General features: G+C 36.8%; 1 long non-coding RNA gene across 1 annotated transcript in view; it reads right to left on the bottom strand.

Moving 5' to 3' along the window:
* LOC146785671 (uncharacterized) overlaps positions 1-16,760 on the bottom strand; it is a 34,242-nt gene that overhangs the window by 15,648 nt on the left and 1,834 nt on the right. The window contains exons 5-37 of the long non-coding RNA XR_014970746.1: positions 16,403-16,521; positions 15,895-16,013; positions 15,387-15,505; positions 14,879-14,997; positions 14,371-14,489; positions 13,863-13,981; positions 13,355-13,473; positions 12,847-12,965; positions 12,339-12,457; positions 11,831-11,949; positions 11,322-11,475; positions 10,814-10,932; positions 10,306-10,424; positions 9,798-9,916; positions 9,290-9,408; positions 8,782-8,900; positions 8,274-8,392; positions 7,766-7,884; positions 7,258-7,410; positions 6,750-6,868; positions 6,241-6,394; positions 5,733-5,851; positions 5,225-5,343; positions 4,716-4,869; positions 4,204-4,326; positions 3,696-3,814; positions 3,188-3,306; positions 2,680-2,798; positions 2,169-2,291; positions 1,658-1,779; positions 1,145-1,268; positions 634-756; positions 124-245 (exon numbers count right to left, since the gene is read on the bottom strand). This is a non-coding gene — a long non-coding RNA (uncharacterized LOC146785671). The remainder of the gene's footprint in view (positions 1-123; positions 246-633; positions 757-1,144; positions 1,269-1,657; positions 1,780-2,168; positions 2,292-2,679; positions 2,799-3,187; positions 3,307-3,695; positions 3,815-4,203; positions 4,327-4,715; positions 4,870-5,224; positions 5,344-5,732; positions 5,852-6,240; positions 6,395-6,749; positions 6,869-7,257; positions 7,411-7,765; positions 7,885-8,273; positions 8,393-8,781; positions 8,901-9,289; positions 9,409-9,797; positions 9,917-10,305; positions 10,425-10,813; positions 10,933-11,321; positions 11,476-11,830; positions 11,950-12,338; positions 12,458-12,846; positions 12,966-13,354; positions 13,474-13,862; positions 13,982-14,370; positions 14,490-14,878; positions 14,998-15,386; positions 15,506-15,894; positions 16,014-16,402; positions 16,522-16,760) is intronic.

Genomic DNA, 16,760 nt, shown 5'->3' with positions numbered 1-16,760 from the left:
TATTACTCTCATCTTGATAGAAATTATGTTCAGGCACAGTCTCCCACTGTAAGGTAGTGAGGACATGCTGATGCTGTGAGCGTCTTTTTAATGCATAAAGGAATTATTGTGAGTTTTACTTGCCTTGCATATTGGTAAAATGATGCCGTATGCCGGAAGACTTCCTTTTTTTTTTTTTCTTCAGTCTCGGCAATTCAGAGAAACTCGGTTGTGAAACACTGCCACCTCTGGTCATTCAGTATAATCTGTAGATGGAAAAGTCCACTGTTAGCACATTTTCTATAAGCAATACAAAAAAATCTTGATTTTTAGAAAGGGTAAACAGATCAATACTATGGAGTCTTTTATTGTGAAAATCAACAGCTCATTAGAAAATCAAATCTCAATTTTAGTTTTAAACCTCACATACTTCTCTGGAACATTGCTAGCTCCAGGATATAAAGCAGGCTTTAGTAGCGTTGGAGGCAGCCAGGCTTTTATGAACTATCATGACCAACACAATGTGATCCATATTACTTTCATCTTGATAGAAATTATGTTCAGGCACAGTCTCCCACTGTAAGGTAGTGAGGACATGCTGATGCTGTGAGCGTCTTTTTAATGCATAAAGGAATTATTGTGAGTTTTACTTGCCTTATAAATTGGTAAAATGATGCGGTATGCCGGAAGACTTCCTTTTTTTTTTTTTTCTTCAGTCTCGGCAATTCAGAGAAACTCGGTTGTGAAACACTGCCACCTCTGGTCATTCAGTATAATCTGTAGATGGAAAAGTCCACTGTTAGCACATTTTCTATAAGCAATACAAAAAAATCTTGATTTTTAGAAAGCGTAAACAGATCAATACTATGGAGCCTTTTATTGTGAAAATCAACAGCTCATTAGAAAATCAAATCTCAATTTTAGTTTTTAACCTCACATACTTCTCTGCAACATTGCTAGTTCCAGGATATAAAGCAGGCTTTAGTAGCGTTGGAGGCAGCCAGGCTTTTATGAACTATCATGACCAACACAATGTGATCCATATTACTTTCATCTTGACAGAAATTATGTTCAGGCACAGTCTCCCACTGTAAGGTAGTGAGGACATGCTGATGCTGTGAGCGTCTTTTTAATGCATAAAGGAATTATTGTGAGTTAAACTTGCCTTGTATATTGGTAAAATGATGCCGTATGCCGGAAGACTTCCTTTTTTTTTTTTGTTCTTCAGTCTCGGCAATTCAGAGAAACTCGGTTGTGAAACACTGCCACCTCTGGTCATTCAGTATAATCTGTAGATGGAAAAGTCCACTGTTAGCACATTTTCTATAAGCAATACAAAAAAAATCTTGATTTTTAGAAAGCGTAAACAGATCAATACTATGGAGTCTTTTATTGTGAAAATCAACAGCTCATTAGAAAATCAAATCTCAATTTTAGTTTTTAACCTCACATACTTCTCTGCAACATTGCTAGCTCCAGGATATAAAGCAGGCTTTAGTAGCATTGGAGGCAGCCAGGCTTTTATGAGCTATCATGACCAACACAATGTGATCCATATTACTTTCATCTTGACAGAAATTATGTTCAGGCACAGTCTCCCACTGTAAGGTAGTGAGGACATGCTGATGCTGTGAGCGTCTTTTTAATGCATAAAGGAATTATTGTGAGTTTTACTTGCCTTATAAATTGGTAAAATGATGCCGTATGCCGGAAGACTTCCTTTTTTTTTTGTTCTTCAGTCTCGGCAATTCAGAGAAACTCGGTTGTGAAACACTGCCACCTCTGGTCATTCAGTATAATCTGTAGATGGAAAAGTCCACTGTTAGCACATTTTCTATAAGCAATACAAAAAAAATCTTGATTTTTAGAAAGCGTAAACAGATCAATACTATGGAGTCTTTTATTGTGAAAATCAACAGCTCATTAGAAAATCAAATCTCAATTTTAGTTTTTAACCTCACATACTTCTCTGCAACATTGCTAGTTCCAGGATATAAAGCAGGCTTTAGTAGCGTTGGAGGCAGCCAGACTTTTATGAACTATCATGACCAACACAATGTGATCCATATTACTCTCATCTTGATAGAAATTATGTTCAGGCACAGTCTCCCACTGTAAGGTAGTGAGGACATGCTGATGCTGTGAGCGTCTTTTTAATGCATAAAGGAATTATTGTGAGTTTTACTTGCCTTATAAATTGGTAAAATGATGCGGTATGCCGGAAGACTTCCTTTTTTTTTTTTTTCTTCAGTCTCGGCAATTCAGAGAAACTCGGTTGTGAAACACTGCCACCTCTGGTCATTCAGTATAATCTGTAGATGGAAAAGTCCACTGTTAGCACATTTTCTATAAGCAATACAAAAAAATCTTGATTTTTAGAAAGCGTAAACAGATCAATACTATGGAGCCTTTTATTGTGAAAATCAACAGCTCATTAGAAAATCAAATCTCAATTTTAGTTTTTAACCTCACATACTTCTCTGCAACATTGCTAGTTCCAGGATATAAAGCAGGCTTTAGTAGCGTTGGAGGCAGCCAGGCTTTTATGAGCTATCATGACCAACACAATGTGATCCATATTACTTTCATCTTGACAGAAATTATGTTCAGGCACAGTCTCCCACTGTAAGGTAGTGAGGACATGCTGATGCTGTGAGCGTCTTTTTAATGCATAAAGGAATTATTGTGAGTTTTACTTGCCTTATAAATTGGTAAAATGATCCCGTATGCCGGAAGACTTCCTTTTTTTTTTCTTCAGTCTCGGCAATTCAGAGAAACTAGGTTGTGAAACACTGCCACCTCTGGTCATTCAGTATAATCTGCAGATGGAAAAGTCCACTGTTAGCACATTTTCTATAAGCAATACAAAAAAAATCTTGATGATTAGAAAGCGTAAACAGATCAATACTATGGAGTCTTTTATTGTGAAAATCAACAGCTCATTAGAAATTCAAATCTCAATTTTAGTTTTTAACCTCACATACTTCTCTGCAACATTGCTAGTTCCAGGATATAAAGCAGGCTTTAGTAGCGTTGGAGGCAGCCAGGCTTTTATGAACTATCATGACCAACACAATGTGATCCATATTACTCTCATCTTGACAGAAATTATGTTCAGGCACAGTCTCCCACTATAAGGTAGTGAGGACATGCTGATGCTGTGAGCGTCTTTTTAATGCATAAAGGAATTATTGTGAGTTTTACTTGCCTTATAAATTGGTAAAATGATCCCGTATGCCGGAAGACTTCCTTTTTTTTTTCTTCAGTCTCGGCAATTCAGAGAAACTAGGTTGTGAAACACTGCCACCTCTGGTCATTCAGTATAATCTGCAGATGGAAAAGTCCACTGTTAGCACATTTTCTATAAGCAATACAAAAAAAATCTTGATTTTTAGAAAGCGTAAACAGATCAATACTATGGAGTCTTTTATTGTGAAAATCAACAGCTCATTAGAAAATCAAATCTCAATTTTAGTTTTTAACCTCACATACTTCTCTGCAACATTGCTAGCTCCAGGATATAAAGCAGGCTTTAGTAGCGTTGGAGGCAGCCAGGCTTTTATGAACTATCATGACCAACACAATGTGATCCATATTACTTTCATCTTGACAGAAATTATGTTCAGGCACAGTCTCCCACTGTAAGGTAGTGAGGACATGCTGATGCTGTGAGCGTCTTTTTAATGCATAAAGGAATTATTGTGAGTTTTACTTGCCTTATAAATTGGTAAAATGATCCCGTATGCCGGAAGACTTCCTTTTTTTTTTCTTCAGTCTCGGCAATTCAGAGAAACTAGGTTGTGAAACACTGCCACCTCTGGTCATTCAGTATAATCTGCAGATGGAAAAGTCCACTGTTAGCACATTTTCTATAAGCAATACAAAAAAAATCTTGATGATTAGAAAGCGTAAACAGATCAATACTATGGAGTCTTTTATTGTGAAAATCAACAGCTCATTAGAAATTCAAATCTCAATTTTAGTTTTTAACCTCACATACTTCTCTGCAACATTGCTAGTTCCAGGATATAAAGCAGGCTTTAGTAGCGTTGGAGGCAGCCAGGCTTTTATGAACTATCATGACCAACACAATGTGATCCATATTACTCGCATCTTGACAGAAATTATGTTCAGGCACAGTCTCCCACTATAAGGTAGTGAGGACATGCTGATGCTGTGAGCGTCTTTTTAATGCATAAAGGAATTATTGTGAGTTTTACTTGCCTTATAAATTGGTAAAATGATGCCGTATGCCGGAAGACTTCCTTTTTTTTTTTGTTCTTCAGTCTCGGCAATTCAGAGAAACTCGGTTGTGAAACACTGCCACCTCTGGTCATTCAGTATAATCTGTAGATGGAAAAGTCCACTGTTAGCACATTTTCTATAAGCAATACAAAAAAAATCTTGATTTTTAGAAAGCGTAAACAGATCAATACTATGGAGTCTTTTATTGTGAAAATCAACAGCTCATTAGAAATTCAAATCTCAATTTTAGTTTTTAACCTCACATACTTCTCTGCAACATTGCTAGTTCCAGGATATAAAGCAGGCTTTAGTAGCGTTGGAGGCAGCCAGACTTTTATGAACTATCATGACCAACACAATGTGATCCATATTACTCTCATCTTGACAGAAATTATGTTCAGGCACAGTCTCCCACTGTAAGGTAGTGAGGACATGCTGATGCTGTGAGCGTCTTTTTAATGCATAAAGGAATTATTGTGAGTTTTACTTGCCTTGCATATTGGTAAAATGATGCCGTATGCCGGAAGACTTCCTTTTTTTTTTTCTTCAGTCTCGTCAATTCAGAGAAACTCGGTTGTGAAACACTGCCACCTCTGGTCATTCAGTATAATTTGCAGATGGAAAAGTCCACTGTTAGCACATTTTCTATAAGCAATACAAAAAAAATCTTGATTTTTAGAAAGCGTAAACAGATCAATACTATGGAGTCTTTTATTGTGAAAATCAACAGCTCATTAGAAAATCAAATCTCAATTTTAGTTTTTAAGCTCACATACTTCTCTGCAACATTGCTAGCTCCAGGATATAAAGCAGGCTTTAGTAGCATTGGAGGCAGCCAGGCTTTTATGAGCTATCATGACCAACACAATGTGATCCATATTACTTTCATCTTGACAGAAATTATGTTCAGGCACAGTCTCCCACTGTAAGGTAGTGAGGACATGCTGATGCTGTGAGCGTCTTTTTAATGCATAAAGGAATTATTGTGAGTTTTACTTGCCTTATAAATTGGTAAAATGATCCCGTATGCCGGAAGACTTCCTTTTTTTTTTCTTCAGTCTCGGCAATTCAGAGAAACTAGGTTGTGAAACACTGCCACCTCTGGTCATTCAGTATAATCTGCAGATGGAAAAGTCCACTGTTAGCACATTTTCTATAAGCAATACAAAAAAAATCTTGATGATTAGAAAGCGTAAACAGATCAATACTATGGAGTCTTTTATTGTGAAAATCAACAGCTCATTAGAAATTCAAATCTCAATTTTAGTTTTTAACCTCACATACTTCTCTGCAACATTGCTAGTTCCAGGATATAAAGCAGGCTTTAGTAGCGTTGGAGGCAGCCAGGCTTTTATGAACTATCATGACCAACACAATGTGATCCATATTACTCTCATCTTGACAGAAATTATGTTCAGGCACAGTCTCCCACTATAAGGTAGTGAGGACATGCTGATGCTGTGAGCGTCTTTTTAATGCATAAAGGAATTATTGTGAGTTTTACTTGCCTTATAAATTGGTAAAATGATCCCGTATGCCGGAAGACTTCCTTTTTTTTTTCTTCAGTCTCGGCAATTCAGAGAAACTAGGTTGTGAAACACTGCCACCTCTGGTCATTCAGTATAATCTGCAGATGGAAAAGTCCACTGTTAGCACATTTTCTATAAGCAATACAAAAAAAATCTTGATTTTTAGAAAGCGTAAACAGATCAATACTATGGAGTCTTTTATTGTGAAAATCAACAGCTCATTAGAAATTCAAATCTCAATTTTAGTTTTTAACCTCACATACTTCTCTGCAACATTGCTAGTTCCAGGATATAAAGCAGGCTTTAGTAGCGTTGGAGGCAGCCAGACTTTTATGAACTATCATGACCAACACAATGTGATCCATATTACTCTCATCTTGACAGAAATTATGTTCAGGCACAGTCTCCCACTGTAAGGTAGTGAGGACATGCTGATGCTGTGAGCGTCTTTTTAATGCATAAAGGAATTATTGTGAGTTTTACTTGCCTTGCATATTGGTAAAATGATGCCGTATGCCGGAAGACTTCCTTTTTTTTTTTCTTCAGTCTCGTCAATTCAGAGAAACTCGGTTGTGAAACACTGCCACCTCTGGTCATTCAGTATAATTTGCAGATGGAAAAGTCCACTGTTAGCACATTTTCTATAAGCAATACAAAAAAAATCTTGATTTTTAGAAAGCGTAAACAGATCAATACTATGGAGTCTTTTATTGTGAAAATCAACAGCTCATTAGAAATTCAAATCTCAATTTTAGTTTTTAACCTCACATACTTCTCTGCAACATTGCTAGTTCCAGGATATAAAGCAGGCTTTAGTAGCGTTGGAGGCAGCCAGGCTTTTATGAACTATCATGACCAACACAATGTGATCCATATTACTCTCATCTTGACAGAAATTATGTTCAGGCACAGTCTCCCACTATAAGGTAGTGAGGACATGCTGATGCTGTGAGCGTCTTTTTAATGCATAAAGGAATTATTGTGAGTTTTACTTGCCTTATAAATTGGTAAAATGATCCCGTATGCCGGAAGACTTCCTTTTTTTTTTCTTCAGTCTCGGCAATTCAGAGAAACTAGGTTGTGAAACACTGCCACCTCTGGTCATTCAGTATAATCTGCAGATGGAAAAGTCCACTGTTAGCACATTTTCTATAAGCAATACAAAAAAAATCTTGATGATTAGAAAGCGTAAACAGATCAATACTATGGAGTCTTTTATTGTGAAAATCAACAGCTCATTAGAAATTCAAATCTCAATTTTAGTTTTTAACCTCACATACTTCTCTGCAACATTGCTAGTTCCAGGATATAAAGCAGGCTTTAGTAGCGTTGGAGGCAGCCAGACTTTTATGAACTATCATGACCAACACAATGTGATCCATATTACTCTCATCTTGACAGAAATTATGTTCAGGCACAGTCTCCCACTGTAAGGTAGTGAGGACATGCTGATGCTGTGAGCGTCTTTTTAATGCATAAAGGAATTATTGTGAGTTTTACTTGCCTTGCATATTGGTAAAATGATGCCGTATGCCGGAAGACTTCCTTTTTTTTTTCTTCAGTCTCGTCAATTCAGAGAAACTCGGTTGTGAAACACTGCCACCTCTGGTCATTCAGTATAATTTGCAGATGGAAAAGTCCACTGTTAGCACATTTTCTATAAGCAATACAAAAAAAATCTTGATTTTTAGAAAGCGTAAACAGATCAATACTATGGAGTCTTTTATTGTGAAAATCAACAGCTCATTAGAAAATCAAATCTCAATTTTAGTTTTTAACCTCACATACTTCTCTGCAACATTGCTAGCTCCAGGATATAAAGCAGGCTTTAGTAGCATTGGAGGCAGCCAGGCTTTTATGAGCTATCATGACCAACACAATGTGATCCATATTACTTTCATCTTGACAGAAATTATGTTCAGGCACAGTCTCCCACTGTAAGGTAGTGAGGACATGCTGATGCTGTGAGCGTCTTTTTAATGCATAAAGGAATTATTGTGAGTTTTACTTGCCTTATAAATTGGTAAAATGATCCCGTATGCCGGAAGACTTCCTTTTTTTTTTCTTCAGTCTCGGCAATTCAGAGAAACTAGGTTGTGAAACACTGCCACCTCTGGTCATTCAGTATAATCTGCAGATGGAAAAGTCCACTGTTAGCACATTTTCTATAAGCAATACAAAAAAAATCTTGATGATTAGAAAGCGTAAACAGATCAATACTATGGAGTCTTTTATTGTGAAAATCAACAGCTCATTAGAAATTCAAATCTCAATTTTAGTTTTTAACCTCACATACTTCTCTGCAACATTGCTAGTTCCAGGATATAAAGCAGGCTTTAGTAGCGTTGGAGGCAGCCAGACTTTTATGAACTATCATGACCAACACAATGTGATCCATATTACTCTCATCTTGACAGAAATTATGTTCAGGCACAGTCTCCCACTGTAAGGTAGTGAGGACATGCTGATGCTGTGAGCGTCTTTTTAATGCATAAAGGAATTATTGTGAGTTTTACTTGCCTTGCATATTGGTAAAATGATGCCGTATGCCGGAAGACTTCCTTTTTTTTTTCTTCAGTCTCGGCAATTCAGAGAAACTAGGTTGTGAAACACTGCCACCTCTGGTCATTCAGTATAATCTGCAGATGGAAAAGTCCACTGTTAGCACATTTTCTATAAGCAATACAAAAAAAATCTTGATTTTTAGAAAGCGTAAACAGATCAATACTATGGAGTCTTTTATTGTGAAAATCAACAGCTCATTAGAAAATCAAATCTCAATTTTAGTTTTTAACCTCACATACTTCTCTGCAACATTGCTAGCTCCAGGATATAAAGCAGGCTTTAGTAGCATTGGAGGCAGCCAGGCTTTTATGAGCTATCATGACCAACACAATGTGATCCATATTACTTTCATCTTGACAGAAATTATGTTCAGGCTCAGTCTCCCACTGTAAGGTAGTGAGGACATGCTGATGCTGTGAGCGTCTTTTTAATGCATAAAGGAATTATTGTGAGTTTTACTTGCCTTATAAATTGGTAAAATGATCCCGTATGCCGGAAGACTTCCTTTTTTTTTTCTTCAGTCTCGGCAATTCAGAGAAACTAGGTTGTGAAACACTGCCACCTCTGGTCATTCAGTATAATCTGCAGATGGAAAAGTCCACTGTTAGCACATTTTCTATAAGCAATACAAAAAAAATCTTGATGATTAGAAAGCGTAAACAGATCAATACTATGGAGTCTTTTATTGTGAAAATCAACAGCTCATTAGAAATTCAAATCTCAATTTTAGTTTTTAACCTCACATACTTCTCTGCAACATTGCTAGTTCCAGGATATAAAGCAGGCTTTAGTAGCGTTGGAGGCAGCCAGGCTTTTATGAACTATCATGACCAACACAATGTGATCCATATTACTCTCATCTTGACAGAAATTATGTTCAGGCACAGTCTCCCACTATAAGGTAGTGAGGACATGCTGATGCTGTGAGCGTCTTTTTAATGCATAAAGGAATTATTGTGAGTTTTACTTGCCTTATAAATTGGTAAAATGATCCCGTATGCCGGAAGACTTCCTTTTTTTTTTCTTCAGTCTCGGCAATTCAGAGAAACTAGGTTGTGAAACACTGCCACCTCTGGTCATTCAGTATAATCTGCAGATGGAAAAGTCCACTGTTAGCACATTTTCTATAAGCAATACAAAAAAAATCTTGATTTTTAGAAAGCGTAAACAGATCAATACTATGGAGTCTTTTATTGTGAAAATCAACAGCTCATTAGAAAATCAAATCTCAATTTTAGTTTTTAACCTCACATACTTCTCTGCAACATTGCTAGCTCCAGGATATAAAGCAGGCTTTAGTAGCATTGGAGGCAGCCAGGCTTTTATGAGCTATCATGACCAACACAATGTGATCCATATTACTTTCATCTTGACAGAAATTATGTTCAGGCACAGTCTCCCACTGTAAGGTAGTGAGGACATGCTGATGCTGTGAGCGTCTTTTTAATGCATAAAGGAATTATTGTGAGTTTTACTTGCCTTATAAATTGGTAAAATGATCCCGTATGCCGGAAGACTTCCTTTTTTTTTTCTTCAGTCTCGGCAATTCAGAGAAACTAGGTTGTGAAACACTGCCACCTCTGGTCATTCAGTATAATCTGCAGATGGAAAAGTCCACTGTTAGCACATTTTCTATAAGCAATACAAAAAAAATCTTGATGATTAGAAAGCGTAAACAGATCAATACTATGGAGTCTTTTATTGTGAAAATCAACAGCTCATTAGAAATTCAAATCTCAATTTTAGTTTTTAACCTCACATACTTCTCTGCAACATTGCTAGTTCCAGGATATAAAGCAGGCTTTAGTAGCGTTGGAGGCAGCCAGGCTTTTATGAACTATCATGACCAACACAATGTGATCCATATTACTCTCATCTTGACAGAAATTATGTTCAGGCACAGTCTCCCACTATAAGGTAGTGAGGACATGCTGATGCTGTGAGCGTCTTTTTAATGCATAAAGGAATTATTGTGAGTTTTACTTGCCTTATAAATTGGTAAAATGATCCCGTATGCCGGAAGACTTCCTTTTTTTTTTCTTCAGTCTCGGCAATTCAGAGAAACTAGGTTGTGAAACACTGCCACCTCTGGTCATTCAGTATAATCTGCAGATGGAAAAGTCCACTGTTAGCACATTTTCTATAAGCAATACAAAAAAAATCTTGATTTTTAGAAAGCGTAAACAGATCAATACTATGGAGTCTTTTATTGTGAAAATCAACAGCTCATTAGAAAATCAAATCTCAATTTTAGTTTTTAACCTCACATACTTCTCTGCAACATTGCTAGCTCCAGGATATAAAGCAGGCTTTAGTAGCATTGGAGGCAGCCAGGCTTTTATGAGCTATCATGACCAACACAATGTGATCCATATTACTTTCATCTTGACAGAAATTATGTTCAGGCACAGTCTCCCACTGTAAGGTAGTGAGGACATGCTGATGCTGTGAGCGTCTTTTTAATGCATAAAGGAATTATTGTGAGTTTTACTTGCCTTATAAATTGGTAAAATGATCCCGTATGCCGGAAGACTTCCTTTTTTTTTTCTTCAGTCTCGGCAATTCAGAGAAACTAGGTTGTGAAACACTGCCACCTCTGGTCATTCAGTATAATCTGCAGATGGAAAAGTCCACTGTTAGCACATTTTCTATAAGCAATACAAAAAAAATCTTGATGATTAGAAAGCGTAAACAGATCAATACTATGGAGTCTTTTATTGTGAAAATCAACAGCTCATTAGAAAATCAAATCTCAATTTTAGTTTTTAACCTCACATACTTCTCTGCAACATTGCTAGCTCCAGGATATAAAGCAGGCTTTAGTAGCATTGGAGGCAGCCAGGCTTTTATGAGCTATCATGACCAACACAATGTGATCCATATTACTTTCATCTTGACAGAAATTATGTTCAGGCACAGTCTCCCACTGTAAGGTAGTGAGGACATGCTGATGCTGTGAGCGTCTTTTTAATGCATAAAGGAATTATTGTGAGTTTTACTTGCCTTGCATATTGGTAAAATGATGCCGTATGCCGGAAGACTTCCTTTTTTTTTTTCTTCAGTCTCGTCAATTCAGAGAAACTCGGTTGTGAAACACTGCCACCTCTGGTCATTCAGTATAATTTGCAGATGGAAAAGTCCACTGTTAGCACATTTTCTATAAGCAATACAAAAAAAATCTTGATTTTTAGAAAGCGTAAACAGATCAATACTATGGAGTCTTTTATTGTGAAAATCAACAGCTCATTAGAAATTCAAATCTCAATTTTAGTTTTTAACCTCACATACTTCTCTGCAACATTGCTAGTTCCAGGATATAAAGCAGGCTTTAGTAGCGTTGGAGGCAGCCAGGCTTTTATGAACTATCATGACCAACACAATGTGATCCATATTACTCTCATCTTGACAGAAATTATGTTCAGGCACAGTCTCCCACTATAAGGTAGTGAGGACATGCTGATGCTGTGAGCGTCTTTTTAATGCATAAAGGAATTATTGTGAGTTTTACTTGCCTTATAAATTGGTAAAATGATCCCGTATGCCGGAAGACTTCCTTTTTTTTTTCTTCAGTCTCGGCAATTCAGAGAAACTAGGTTGTGAAACACTGCCACCTCTGGTCATTCAGTATAATCTGCAGATGGAAAAGTCCACTGTTAGCACATTTTCTATAAGCAATACAAAAAAAATCTTGATTTTTAGAAAGCGTAAACAGATCAATACTATGGAGTCTTTTATTGTGAAAATCAACAGCTCATTAGAAAATCAAATCTCAATTTTAGTTTTTAACCTCACATACTTCTCTGCAACATTGCTAGCTCCAGGATATAAAGCAGGCTTTAGTAGCATTGGAGGCAGCCAGGCTTTTATGAGCTATCATGACCAACACAATGTGATCCATATTACTTTCATCTTGACAGAAATTATGTTCAGGCTCAGTCTCCCACTGTAAGGTAGTGAGGACATGCTGATGCTGTGAGCGTCTTTTTAATGCATAAAGGAATTATTGTGAGTTTTACTTGCCTTATAAATTGGTAAAATGATCCCGTATGCCGGAAGACTTCCTTTTTTTTTTCTTCAGTCTCGGCAATTCAGAGAAACTAGGTTGTGAAACACTGCCACCTCTGGTCATTCAGTATAATCTGCAGATGGAAAAGTCCACTGTTAGCACATTTTCTATAAGCAATACAAAAAAAATCTTGATGATTAGAAAGCGTAAACAGATCAATACTATGGAGTCTTTTATTGTGAAAATCAACAGCTCATTAGAAATTCAAATCTCAATTTTAGTTTTTAACCTCACATACTTCTCTGCAACATTGCTAGTTCCAGGATATAAAGCAGGCTTTAGTAGCGTTGGAGGCAGCCAGGCTTTTATGAACTATCATGACCAACACAATGTGATCCATATTACTCTCATCTTGACAGAAATTATGTTCAGGCACAGTCTCCCACTATAAGGTAGTGAGGACATGCTGATGCTGTGAGCGTCTTTTTAATGCATAAAGGAATTATTGTGAGTTTTACTTGCCTTATAAATTGGTAAAATGATCCCGTATGCCGGAAGACTTCCTTTTTTTTTTCTTCAGTCTCGGCAATTCAGAGAAACTAGGTTGTGAAACACTGCCACCTCTGGTCATTCAGTATAATCTGCAGATGGAAAAGTCCACTGTTAGCACATTTTCTATAAGCAATACAAAAAAAATCTTGATTTTTAGAAAGCGTAAACAGATCAATACTATGGAGTCTTTTATTGTGAAAATCAACAGCTCATTAGAAAATCAAATCTCAATTTTAGTTTTTAACCTCACATACTTCTCTGCAACATTGCTAGCTCCAGGATATAAAGCAGGCTTTAGTAGCATTGGAGGCAGCCAGGCTTTTATGAGCTATCATGACCAACACAATGTGATCCATATTACTTTCATCTTGACAGAAATTATGTTCAGGCACAGTCTCCCACTGTAAGGTAGTGAGGACATGCTGATGCTGTGAGCGTCTTTTTAATGCATAAAGGAATTATTGTGAGTTTTACTTGCCTTATAAATTGGTAAAATGATCCCGTATGCCGGAAGACTTCCTTTTTTTTTTCTTCAGTCTCGGCAATTCAGAGAAACTAGGTTGTGAAACACTGCCACCTCTGGTCATTCAGTATAATCTGCAGATGGAAAAGTCCACTGTTAGCACATTTTCTATAAGCAATACAAAAAAAATCTTGATGATTAGAAAGCGTAAACAGATCAATACTATGGAGTCTTTTATTGTGAAAATCAACAGCTCATTAGAAATTCAAATCTCAATTTTAGTTTTTAACCTCACATACTTCTCTGCAACATTGCTAGTTCCAGGATATAAAGCAGGCTTTAGTAGCGTTGGAGGCAGCCAGGCTTTTATGAACTATCATGACCAACACAATGTGATCCATATTACTCTCATCTTGACAGAAATTATGTTCAGGCACAGTCTCCCACTATAAGGTAGTGAGGACATGCTGATGCTGTGAGCGTCTTTTTAATGCATAAAGGAATTATTGTGAGTTTTACTTGCCTTATAAATTGGTAAAATGATCCCGTATGCCGGAAGACTTCCTTTTTTTTTTCTTCAGTCTCGGCAATTCAGAGAAACTAGGTTGTGAAACACTGCCACCTCTGGTCATTCAGTATAATCTGCAGATGGAAAAGTCCACTGTTAGCACATTTTCTATAAGCAATACAAAAAAAATCTTGATTTTTAGAAAGCGTAAACAGATCAATACTATGGAGTCTTTTATTGTGAAAATCAACAGCTCATTAGAAAATCAAATCTCAATTTTAGTTTTTAACCTCACATACTTCTCTGCAACATTGCTAGCTCCAGGATATAAAGCAGGCTTTAGTAGCATTGGAGGCAGCCAGGCTTTTATGAGCTATCATGACCAACACAATGTGATCCATATTACTTTCATCTTGACAGAAATTATGTTCAGGCACAGTCTCCCACTGTAAGGTAGTGAGGACATGCTGATGCTGTGAGCGTCTTTTTAATGCATAAAGGAATTATTGTGAGTTTTACTTGCCTTATAAATTGGTAAAATGATCCCGTATGCCGGAAGACTTCCTTTTTTTTTTCTTCAGTCTCGGCAATTCAGAGAAACTAGGTTGTGAAACACTGCCACCTCTGGTCATTCAGTATAATCTGCAGATGGAAAAGTCCACTGTTAGCACATTTTCTATAAGCAATACAAAAAAAATCTTGATGATTAGAAAGCGTAAACAGATCAATACTATGGAGTCTTTTATTGTGAAAATCAACAGCTCATTAGAAAATCAAATCTCAATTTTAGTTTTTAACCTCACATACTTCTCTGCAACATTGCTAGCTCCAGGATATAAAGCAGGCTTTAGTAGCATTGGAGGCAGCCAGGCTTTTATGAGCTATCATGACCAACACAATGTGATCCATATTACTTTCATCTTGACAGAAATTATGTTCAGGCACAGTCTCCCACTGTAAGGTAGTGAGGACATGCTGATGCTGTGAGCGTCTTTTTAATGCATAAAGGAATTATTGTGAGTTTTACTTGCCTTATAAATTGGTAAAATGATCCCGTATGCCGGAAGACTTCCTTTTTTTTTTCTTCAGTCTCGGCAATTCAGAGAAACTAGGTTGTGAAACACTGCCACCTCTGGTCATTCAGTATAATCTGCAGATGGAAAAGTCCACTGTTAGCACATTTTCTATAAGCAATACAAAAAAAATCTTGATGATTAGAAAGCGTAAACAGATCAATACTATGGAGTCTTTTATTGTGAAAATCAACAGCTCATTAGAAATTCAAATCTCAATTTTAGTTTTTAACCTCACATACTTCTCTGCAACATTGCTAGTTCCAGGATATAAAGCAGGCTTTAGTAGCGTTGGAGGCAGCCAGGCTTTTATGAACTATCATGACCAACACAATGTGATCCATATTACTCTCATCTTGACAGAAATTATGTTCAGGCACAGTCTCCCACTATAAGGTAGTGAGGACATGCTGATGCTGTGAGCGTCTTTTTAATGCATAAAGGAATTATTGTGAGTTTTACTTGCCTTATAAATTGGTAAAATGATCCCGTATGCCGGAAGACTTCCTTTTTTTTTTCTTCAGTCTCGGCAATTCAGAGAAACTAGGTTGTGAAACACTGCCACCTCTGGTCATTCAGTATAATCTGCAGATGGAAAAGTCCACTGTTAGCACATTTTCTATAAGCAATACAAAAAAAATCTTGATTTTTAGAAAGCGTAAACAGATCAATACTATGGAGTCTTTTATTGTGAAAATCAACAGCTCATTAGAAAATCAAATCTCAATTTTAGTTTTTAACCTCACATACTTCTCTGCAACATTGCTAGCTCCAGGATATAAAGCAGGCTTTAGTAGCATTGGAGGCAGCCAGGCTTTTATGAGCTATCATGACCAACACAATGTGATCCATATTACTTTCATCTTGACAGAAATTATGTTCAGGCACAGTCTCCCACTGTAAGGTAGTGAGGACATGCTGATGCTGTGAGCGTCTTTTTAATGCATAAAGGAATTATTGTGAGTTTTACTTGCCTTATAAATTGGTAAAATGATCCCGTATGCCGGAAGACTTCCTTTTTTTTTTCTTCAGTCTCGGCAATTCAGAGAAACTAGGTTGTGAAACACTGCCACCTCTGGTCATTCAGTATAATCTGCAGATGGAAAAGTCCACTGTTAGCACATTTTCTATAAGCAATACAAAAAAAATCTTGATGATTAGAAAGCGTAAACAGATCAATACTATGGAGTCTTTTATTGTGAAAATCAACAGCTCATTAGAAATTCAAATCTCAATTTTAGTTTTTAACCTCACATACTTCTCTGCAACATTGCTAGTTCCAGGATATAAAGCAGGCTTTAGTAGCGTTGGAGGCAGCCAGGCTTTTATGAACTATCATGACCAACACAATGTGATCCATATTACTCTCATCTTGACAGAAATTATGTTCAGGCACAGTCTCCCACTATAAGGTAGTGAGGACATGCTGATGCTGTGAGCGTCTTTTTAATGCATAAAGGAATTATTGTGAGTTTTACTTGCCTTATAAATTGGTAAAATGATCCCGTATGCCGGAAGACTTCCTTTTTTTTTTCTTCAGTCTCGGCAATTCAGAGAAACTAGGTTGTGAAACACTGCCACCTCTGGTCATTCAGTATAATCTGCAGATGGAAAAGTCCACTGTTAGCACATTTTCTATAAGCAATACAAAAAAAATCTTGATTTTTAGAAAGCGTAAACAGATCAATACTATGGAGTCTTTTATTGTGAAAATCAACAGCTCATTAGAAAATCAAATCTCAATTTTAGTTTTTAACCTCACATACTTCTCTGCAACATTGCTAGCTCCAGGATATAAAGCAGGCTTTAGTAGCGTTGGAGGCAGCCAGGCTTTTATGAA

The sequence above is a fragment of the Triturus cristatus genome, chromosome 11 (assembly GCF_964204655.1).
Source record: "Triturus cristatus chromosome 11, aTriCri1.1, whole genome shotgun sequence".
In the NCBI taxonomy this organism is placed as follows: Eukaryota; Metazoa; Chordata; class Amphibia; order Caudata; family Salamandridae; genus Triturus; species Triturus cristatus.
The sequence above is the reverse complement of the archived record's forward strand: the minus strand, read 5'-3'. Positions and strand labels throughout refer to the sequence as shown.